We start from the raw sequence: 9,641 nt of genomic DNA, 5'->3' as shown, positions 1-9,641 counted from the left end.
CCCTCCCCTTCCCCCTCTCCCTCTTCCTCCCCCCCTTCCCCTCTGTCTCTGTCTCTGTTGGTGTCAAGTGTCTTCTTCAGTCATTCTCAGGACTTTTCACTCACCGATTCAGTAGACTGGCCAGCCAATGGGCTTTAGGGATACTCTGTCTCCTCAGCACTGGGATTCTAGGCTCAGAGCACTACACTGGCCTTCGCATGGTCCTAGTGATCCCAGCTCAGACCCCTGTGCTTATATAGGCCTGCAATTTACAGACTGAGGAGCCCTGGGTCACCTTAAATTACCCTTCTTCCCCAGTAATGCAGAGGGATGTTAGGAAGTACTTAGGAGCCAGGTGTTTCCCTGCTAGCCCCTGGACCGGCCTAAGAAGGGCAGCCAGCGTGCTTTCCGGCAGCATGCCTGGAAGGGTGTGGATGGCTAAGCCCTGGCCCAGGACTGGGCTAAGTGGAAGAAGGCAGCCAAATGTAGAGAGAGGTTGCCCATCTGTGTGTTGTGGGACACAGTACAGATGTTTTTTGCAAAATGTCCTGCGTAGTTTGTCTAGTCTGGAGGGATCTCCTGGCCCATAGTGAGTCTACTCTCACCACGATGGCCACAGCCTGGGCAGGTTTGTACTGCCTTAGGGTACTGTTACCTCCTTCAGTGACAAACCTTCTTGGCTTTTGATTGTTTTGTTTTGTTTTATGAGGCAGGGTCTCACATATCCCTGTCTGGTTTTCGATTCACTATATACCCTAGGCTGGCCTCGAACACATGATTCTCCTGCTTCCAGCTCCTCAAGTGCTGGGATTCCAGGCTTCAAACCTTTCTTCAGAGGCAGTAAAAGATCAGAGCTGAAGGCTGGGTACTCAAGATTCCAGCCTGTGTGATCCAAGCCCTTGACTTCAGGCTTTTACCTGAGCCAGCGGGTTATTTTCATAACTGGTGTATACATATGTGTTTCTCCTCTAGTGGTGCTGTTCCCAATAAGCCTAAGTACGTTACCTCAGCCCACCTTATGTGTCCTCAGAACAGACAGCTAGCCTTCCAAGGGGCATGTGTGCCTGATGGGGACAAAGGGACCCTGGAAAGGTGTACTGAGACTGGGTGACACCATCTGGAAGAGGCCTTGGGACCCACAGGAGCCCACCATGCCTCCTCAGTCTGGCGTGTTGCTATCTTATAGCATAGACCTATTTTCCCTTGAGTTTTAGACAAGGCAAGTTTCTGGCCAGGACATGGTCATGTTTTTCTTTGAATATCTTCTAGAAGCCAGGGAGACCATACCACAAAGCCCTTACTGGACTGACTGTGGCGTGCGTACCTCTGGGAGCCCCTCTCATCAGGCAAGGCTGTCCTGTTTCTCTGATGGAGGCCAATGCCCCTTAACAAAGGAGGAAAGGTCGCTCTCCTCTAGGGTGTGGAAGACAGGAAATGGCTGTTACCCAATGCAGGCCCACTGCCAGCTCTGCCCTCAGAGCACAGTGTAGACAGTCCAGTCCTCCTCCATTGGGTTCTTTGCTGGCCTAGGGTACCCCCAGCCCCTCTGTGGCTAAGCTAAAGAAAAAAGAAGAAAAAAAATGAGTAAAGCGTTGGGGGTGGGGCAGGAAGAGAGCAAAGACATGCAAGCATTGCAGAGCGGCCTCTGAGACATCTGTTTGCGCCCCGGTTGGCTCATCTTCAGGACATCTGACTCTTTCTGCTAGCCGTCTTGTCCCACCTAATGCTTAGATCTTTCAGAAGCCTAGCTCCTGGGTAGGGAGGGAAAGCAGCTCTCTGTATCTTACAGGCCTCAAACATCCAGGGCGGCCAACTTCTGCGGGCCTAGTGAGACCCCAGGGATGGGCAGCACCAGTGACATGGTGCACATGCCCTTTTCCACACCACCCTTTGACTAGATTACTTCCCCTGCCCCCCATGCTAGTGGTTAAATGCAGAAACCTTTGCCCACTAAGCAATTGCTGCACCCCTGAGCTACGCTCTTGTCCTTAAAACCATAGAATTGCTGGTGTGATGGGTCAAGTCTGTGAAGCCAGCACTGGGGGGTGGGGGGGCAAGGCAGGAGAAGGAGAACAAGCTTCAAAGCCTGAGCTTCATGGTAAGAACTTGTTCCAAAAGCCCAAAGAAAAGGCTGGAGATACAGGACAGCTGGCAGAAGCCAGGCACAGAGGCTGCCATCTGTGGCCCCAGCACTTGGACAGTGGAGGCAGAGGATCAGAAGGGAGGCTCCTTCTTGCCTGCGTGTCAAGTTCTAGGCCATCCTGAGGGCCATGCCAGGCTCTCTACTGACTGTGTCTGTGGGTGTTTGCTTACACCACTTTCGAACCTGGTGCCCGGGGGTGGGGGGCAGAAGATGGGGTCGTATCCTCTGGAACTAGAGTTACAGACAAATATGGGCTGCCGTGTGGGTTCTGGGAAATGAACCCAGGTCCTTCGGAAGAGCAGCCTGTGCTTTTAACAACTGGGCCATTTTTCCAGCCCATATTCATTTTTATTAAGTATAGTCGTTTATTTCATTATGGGGCATCCCACAGCATGCATCTGGCCATCAGACTTGCGGAAGTCAGTTCATTCTTTGCCCAGTGTGGGTCCTAAGGCTTCAGTTCATGTTGGCAGGCTTGGTGCCCCATGCTTTAGCTGCCATGTCATCTCACCAGCCACTTACATATTCTTGCTACCTGTTCCTTGTAGACGTTTGTAGACATTTTCTCCCCAGGCTGGATTTGAACCCACTATGTAGATCAGTCTATCCTCCTGTTTTAGCTTCCTGGATGTTGAGATTACAGATAGGAAGCACTATGCCTGACTCAGTTTTATCTTCTCAGTAGTGTCTTTTGAATCATAAAAGCTTTCAAATTTGAAGACTATGTTAGGTAATTTTTTTTCTTTTGTTAGTTGTGCCTCCGGGCTATGTCTAAGATGTTGCCTAATACAAGATAATTGAGATTTCCTCGAGTGTTCTCTTTTTTTATTCTAGTTTATAAATTACGTGTATCAGTGTTTTGACTGCATGTTTATGTACTGTATCTATGTCTGGTGTCCCCAGAGGCCCAGAAAAGGACATTGGGTCTCCTGAGCCTGGAGTTACAGTTCTGAGCCGGTGGATCCTGGAAATCAAACCCAGATCCTCTGGAAGAGTAGCCAGTACTCTATTGTTTTGTTTTTTTCTTTTAAGAATTTGTGCCTGGCATGGTGGCACACGCCTTTAATCCCAGCACTTGGGAGGCAGAGGCAGGTGAATTTCTGAGTTTGAGGACAGCCTGGTCTACAGAGTGAGTTCCAAGACAGCCAGGGCTACACAGAGAAACCCTGTCTCAAAAAAAAAAAAAAAATTTTTTTTATTCAGGGGCAGGAGAGATGGCTTAGCAGTTAAGAGCACTGACTGCTCTTCCAGAGGTCCTGAGTTCAGTTCCCAGCAACCACATGGTGGCTGAAATGGGATCTGATGCCCTCTTCTGGTGTGTCTGAAGACAGTGACAGTGTACTAATACATCAAATAAATAAATAAATAAATAAATAAATCTTTTAAAAAATAAAAATAGAATTTGTTATTCAAAGCCAGGTGCATCTCTTTGGGAGGCCAACCTAGTCTACATAGTTAGTTTGCGGACAGTCAGAGCTACATAGTGAGTGAGCCCTGTCTTAAAAGAAAATCTGTTATTCAGACTGGAGAGATGGTGACTCAGTGGTTAAGAGCACTCGCTGCTCTTCCCGAGGACTCTTCCGGAGGACTTGTGTGATTCCTGGCAACCACATGGGAGCACACCACCCTCTGTAACTCCAGTTCCAGATCATCTGGCACCCTCTTCTGGCTTCCACGGGCACCAGGCACATATGTAGGGCACAGAGATACATGCAGGCAAAGCACCATATATATAAAATAAAAATAAAATAGTTTGTTATCTTTTTTTTTTTTTTTGAAAGGAAAGACAAAGTTTTACTTTTAAAAAGATTACAAGCACACCAAGTAACATGTAACGAGTTGAGTCCTAGCATCTCATGATAGGTTACACTAACAGCAGCCAGAACAAGCATATCATATTGACTGTCCTAAATTATCCAGGCAGAGTACTGTGAGGCTGGCTGCTTCTTCATAGGAGTCACTAATAGCTATTGCCACTTTTTCATAGATAACGCCCCTGACCTTTAAGAAAGTAGAAGGGAACAAGTTACTCCCTTTCTTTCTTCAAAGAATTTTTTCTACTAGACTAGTAAAAAAAAAAAAAAAAAAAAAGCCAACATTGATACCCATTACTTGCATGAAGACACAGGAAAACAGGTGACATATACTCCTTAAAGACACACAAGATAAGAAGATGAAGCTTCAGGTATGTAATAAGTCGGTACACAAAGCTAGAGTTGATACTCTCAAAAAGTGAAGGGTCCTACAACTGCATAGAGAAATAATTTAATGCCTTCCAGAACAGAACTCCAGCTCTGTGGAGGTTTCCTGTCCTATGGGGGCAGATCTCATGCCAACCCACAGAGCAGGCGCTTCCGCCTCCTATCCGTTTATACAGTAGTTTTCATGGATTTCTGGTTGGATGTCACACACAAAGGCCAAGAGTTTATCCAGGACTTCATCCCTGTTCTGCTCGAACTGGTTCTCGAGGACAGTCATCTTCTCCTGGGTCTGCTTTTCTACCTCACTGCTACAGCTGCCATGACACCCAGTGCTGCAGCTTCCTTGGCCTTGAACTCCTCCCTCTGCAGGCGGTACTGTTCAATTTCAGCCTGGGCGGCTTCTTTGGCCTACTTCAGCCTCAGGTTCTCTCACTTGCGGGCCTCGGACACCTTCTTGGCCAGCCGCTTCTCAGCCTGCAGATGCCCCACGTAGCTGCTGGATGCCCCACGACTGACTCATTCCTTGTTCGCAACCACTCACAGGAGAATGGAATCAACACCAAATATAATTAGCCCCAGGGCTATCCACAACATTTTCCCCTTCCTGTCCAATTAAAAGACTATTTTATTTCAGATATAATTGAACATAACTATTACTGTTTTGTAATTTATAAAGTACAAGAGACCTAACACCCAGTCCATCATCTTTATTAAACAGAACCTCTGTCATCTATCCTTACTTAAAAGACTTATATAATTCTACATCTGGCAATGTCTTGGCTTTAGATTGAATGCCATCTGAAAACCATCCTCTCAAAACGGTTCCTCTCAAAGTAAAAAGCCTGGGTTGGCTAGGAGACTACGTAGTTTTTCAACCCCATCAGAAATCCAAGAACAACTGATATTAACTGAAAATATATAGAAAGCCTAAAACAGCTTCCAAAACTTAGCCAATCCACAGAGACCACTGATCACCTGGACAGTCCCTTACCTCAGCATGTTGGAACATCGGTCTTCAGCCTACTGGCCAGGGTCATCCGACAGACTTAGAGAAACAGGAATATTAAGGACTAGCCTACTCTGTCTCGGCAGAATCAAGCTGTCCTAACCTGTAATTGTGTCCTTCCTTTGGACAGTATTATGTCTGTAGATGAAATGAGGCAATTCTTGCCTAGTGGCTGTTTTGCCACAACTGGAGTAGCTCAGTAGCTCAAAGATGCTCAGTTTCTTTGAATCCAAGACAGGGAAAGCTGTCAGGAGCAGACTGGTCTCAACAAGTGAATAAATAACGTTAAATGTCATATTCTGTGGACTTCGGACATTTTTGAAAACCAACTATCTATGTAAAGTAATCTAGACTGTTCTCTGTTAACTACTCTCAGCCATTTCTAATTAAAATAACTGAAAACACCCTAACAATAAACTGAGAGCTATGAATTTCCTATTTGGCTCTTAATTAGCAGGCTTAAACATCTCAGATCTGTTTATAACAACAGCAAAAGAAGGACTGGGTTCAAGGCTTGTACTTCAAAATTTTTAGTATCAAAAGATAACCTATAATACCACCAAAACCTAGTCCCAAAACCTAGGGAACTGGGATGACGACTCTTCATAACTTCTTCAAGCTGAATATAGGCATTGAGATATTTTAAAGGGAGGGGGAAGGGTAGGGAAATGGGGAGTTGGTTGACCTTTAAAAGGCCACACCAATGATTATGTATTAGTCTCTGATGCTTGTGTCCTGAATGGATCCAGATGAAAAACCAAGACATCAGGAGTTCAGGCAGGTCAGTTCAGCATGTCTGACGATGAAATTCACCAAGGCTGTATATTCTGTAATATATAAATCTCAAAGCAAAATTTTAGTATCATTAAGATAAATGATTCATTCTCAGGGGGTCTCCCACTATCAAATCTGATCCATATAACTCTGGAAGGTGTAAATACCTTAATCACCTTTTCCAAAAACACAAAGACAAAACCCTTTCCCCAAATGAGCATATCCAGGAAAACCTGTAGCTTGCTCTCTGTCCCAGAGGAACAATAAAACCACCACAATACTCAAAATCACACACAGGCAGGCAATTATCACTGCTCTCCCTACTTGGAGTCAGTGACTTATATTCCCTATCTGGTTCTGAACCAGGTGAAATTTCCCATCTTTAGGTACTACACCTACTTATAAGAGGCAGCTTGTCAAACCAGGATTTAAACCCAAAATTCCCGTGGAGCCCACGTTAGACAGAATATAATATGAGTATCCCGCAAGACTTATTAGAGCACTATATCTTTATACCTCCTTCAAGTATCAAAAGATTATTTTAATCCCAGCACTCGGGAGGCAGAGGCAGGCGGATTTCTGAGTTCGAGGTCAGCCTGGTCTACAAAGTGAGAGTTCCAGGACAGCCAGGGCTATACAGAGAAACCCTGTCTCGAAAAAACAAAAAAAAAAAACAAAAAAAAAAGATCATATTTCTCTCTTTATAGAAATGAATTACCTGGTCTGGAGTCCTTTGTACCTTTGTCTCCCTATTATTTATTCACAGGGAGAAGCTGAGTGTGAAAAGATCCCAGTTGTCTGTGGCCCTGTTTGGAGATGGGGGAGGGGGATGGGGGGAAGCGAAGGATGCAGGGAAGCAAACACAGAAAGGCTCTCAGGCATAGATGCCTCTCTGCTGTTCTCTGTAGTTGAATTCAAATCAATACGTTGGGCACCATTTTGTTGCGGTAAATATCCTCCCAAATATGCCCCAGCAATGAAAACACAACACAGTTCATATGATTACATGCTGTGCATCTAGATTGAGCAGATCTACTGCTACACTACCATCTTCTCCATCTATGAGACCCCTTAGAACTGTGGTTTCTCCAGGCCACGTGCTTCTGCTCCGCTTTTCTCCCTCTTCCATTTTCTCCTACACCTATCCTCCACCTTCCGCTCCACCTTCCCTTTTTATCTGCCCAATCATCAGCTCTCCTTTATTTTACAAATTAAGGTGGGAAACAGGTTTACAGGAAATCACCTGAGTGCTGACTCAGTCCTTGTTCACAACCACTCACAGGAGAATGGAATTAACATCAAATATAATTAGCCCCAGGCTATCCACAACACATCATAACTATGTCAGTGTGATCTGGCTCTATCTGCGAAAGCTGACCCTCTGGTGTTCCCCTGACCAAGTCTGTCCTGAGCTTGCTTATGCAGTGGTGCTACCCCTGGACCATATGTCCACGGCCAACGTATGACCGAAAGGAAAGCCTCTGTCAGCTGTTGTTTTTTTAAATTTATGTCTATGTATGTGAGTACTTTCCCTTTTTGTATATCTGTGTACCACATGGGTGCCTGTGGAGGCCAGAGGAGTCAGATGTCCCAAAACTGGTTTTACAGCAGTTATATGAGCTGGGAATTGAACCCAGGTCCTTTGGAAGAGCGGCTAGTGCTCTTCTGAGTCCTCTCTGCAGCCTTCTTGGCATCTATTTTTAGTCTTTTGGATGACTTCTGGCAGAGGGAGGAATTCATGCCTTTCTGGGGGATGGTTGGTTATTTGTTCTTTCCCCGACGGTGGCCTGGGTCAGTGTCTGATGGACTCGATGTTCACTGCTCTCAGATTTCTTTGACCAGGCCCGCACTGTCATGACTAAGCTATGGTAAGGTTTGAAATCAGGAAGTGCAAGTCTGTCATTCACTTTGTTCCTTTTCAAGAATGGTGATTTTTGAAAATGTCCTCTGCATTCACATATGGATTTAGGAATTGTCTGTCACTTTCTGGAGTATTTTGTATAGGAATTGTGTGGAGTGCTGTAGTCTGACAGCGTGTTGTCTCTTCCAGCCCCTGACAGGCGCTTGCCTTCCGTTGTTTATCTCAACTATGTTTGCAGTTTCCACTTAGTGTACAGGCCTAATGCTTGTATAACATTCATTCCTAAGAATTTTTAAATGCTTTGTGCATTAATTTTGTTCACGGCACTGGGGTTGCTCTCAAGCTCTTGGTAGACCTGTGTTCTACTGTGGAGATGCAGGCCAGACCTTAGAATTTTCTATCTCTTGGTAGCACAATAATCATTTCATTTTATTTTGGGTTATGAGTGGTGTGTAGGAGAACAGCCCCACAGGGGCTTGCTCTCTGCTACCTTGTTTTCTTCATGAACTCATTCTGGTAGCTTTTTTAGTGAATTCCTTGGGTGCTGTATGTAAGGTCATGTCAGATGACCGTGTTCAAGGTCATGTCAGATCACTGTGTTCTAGGGCTTCCAGAAGATTCCACTGTGCAGCTAGGCTTGAAAATTACCGAGGAAGCTGGGCACCACAGCACCTGCCTGTCTTCCCCGACACCTGCGAGGAGGCACCAAGAGTAGACCTTGCTGGCGGCGTGCCTGGCATCCCCGCCTGCCATAGAACTTGTCTTGGTCTATGATTGGTACATAATAGACAAAGAGGCTCTTTATTATCACATCAAGGATTCATTTTTGTGGCCTTAACGTTTACTCATCTTTATGAATAGGTGACTTAGCTGTTCTCTGTTGGGGGGGAGGTGGGAGAGTGGGAGAATACATCCAGTTGCTGGACGGCTTTCTCTGCATCCTTAGTCTCCAGCTCAGTTGAACTGTTTTGTTTCCAAGGAGAAGAACAGCATCTGTTATCTGGACCTGTGAGTTTGGATCTCTTTGTCCTGCCTCCCTCTCCCTGCCTGCCTATGTGTGTGTGTGTGTGTGTGTGTGTGCACACACGCGCGTGCGCACGCGCGCGCGCAGAAGGAACCTCAGTTGAGAAAATGCCTCCATCAGATTTGCTTGTAGGTAAGCCTGCAGGGTATTTTCTTGATTGGTGATTGATGTGGGAAGTCTAGCTTACTGTGGACAGTGCCACCCCTGGGCAAGTGGCCCTGAGTTCTGTGAGAAAGCTGTCTGAGCAAGACATAGAACAAATTGGTAAGCAGCACCCCTCCCTGGCCTTGGCACCAGCTCCTGCCTCCAGGTTTCTGCCTTGACTTCCCTTAGTGGGGGTGGGGGTGGGGGGGTGGGGATGACCTGAGAGTTGTCATGCTGAAATATGTACTTTTCTCCCCAAATTGTTTTTGGTCATGTGTTTTATTACAATAGAAAGTAAACTAAAACACCCCCCCCCCCACGCTGACTCCACCCACCCACACACCGAGAACACAGGGCCTTGAGGATTCTAGACAGCCTTGGTTTGTATTTATTTTGAGACAAGGTCTTAGAAAGTTAGGCCAGCCTTGAATTTGTGATCCTCCTGCCTCAGCCTTTTGAGTAGCTGGGATTACAGTCTGTGTCACCCAGTTTGTTCTTTTTTTTTTTTT

At 45.9% G+C, this 9,641-nt stretch overlaps 1 protein-coding gene and 1 pseudogene across 2 annotated transcripts in view; one reads left to right on the top strand and one right to left on the bottom strand.

Moving 5' to 3' along the window:
• The window catches only part of Bid (BH3 interacting domain death agonist), a 25,717-nt gene that overhangs the window by 3,543 nt on the left and 12,533 nt on the right, over window positions 1–9,641 (top strand). The gene's annotated exons all lie outside the window — the stretch shown is intronic.
• On the bottom strand, window positions 4,484–4,843 carry LOC110316902 (annotated as a pseudogene).

The sequence above is a fragment of the Mus pahari genome, chromosome 2 (assembly GCF_900095145.1).
Source record: "Mus pahari chromosome 2, PAHARI_EIJ_v1.1, whole genome shotgun sequence".
NCBI classification, from domain to species: Eukaryota; Metazoa; Chordata; class Mammalia; order Rodentia; family Muridae; genus Mus; species Mus pahari.
The sequence above is the reverse complement of the archived record's forward strand: the minus strand, read 5'-3'. Positions and strand labels throughout refer to the sequence as shown.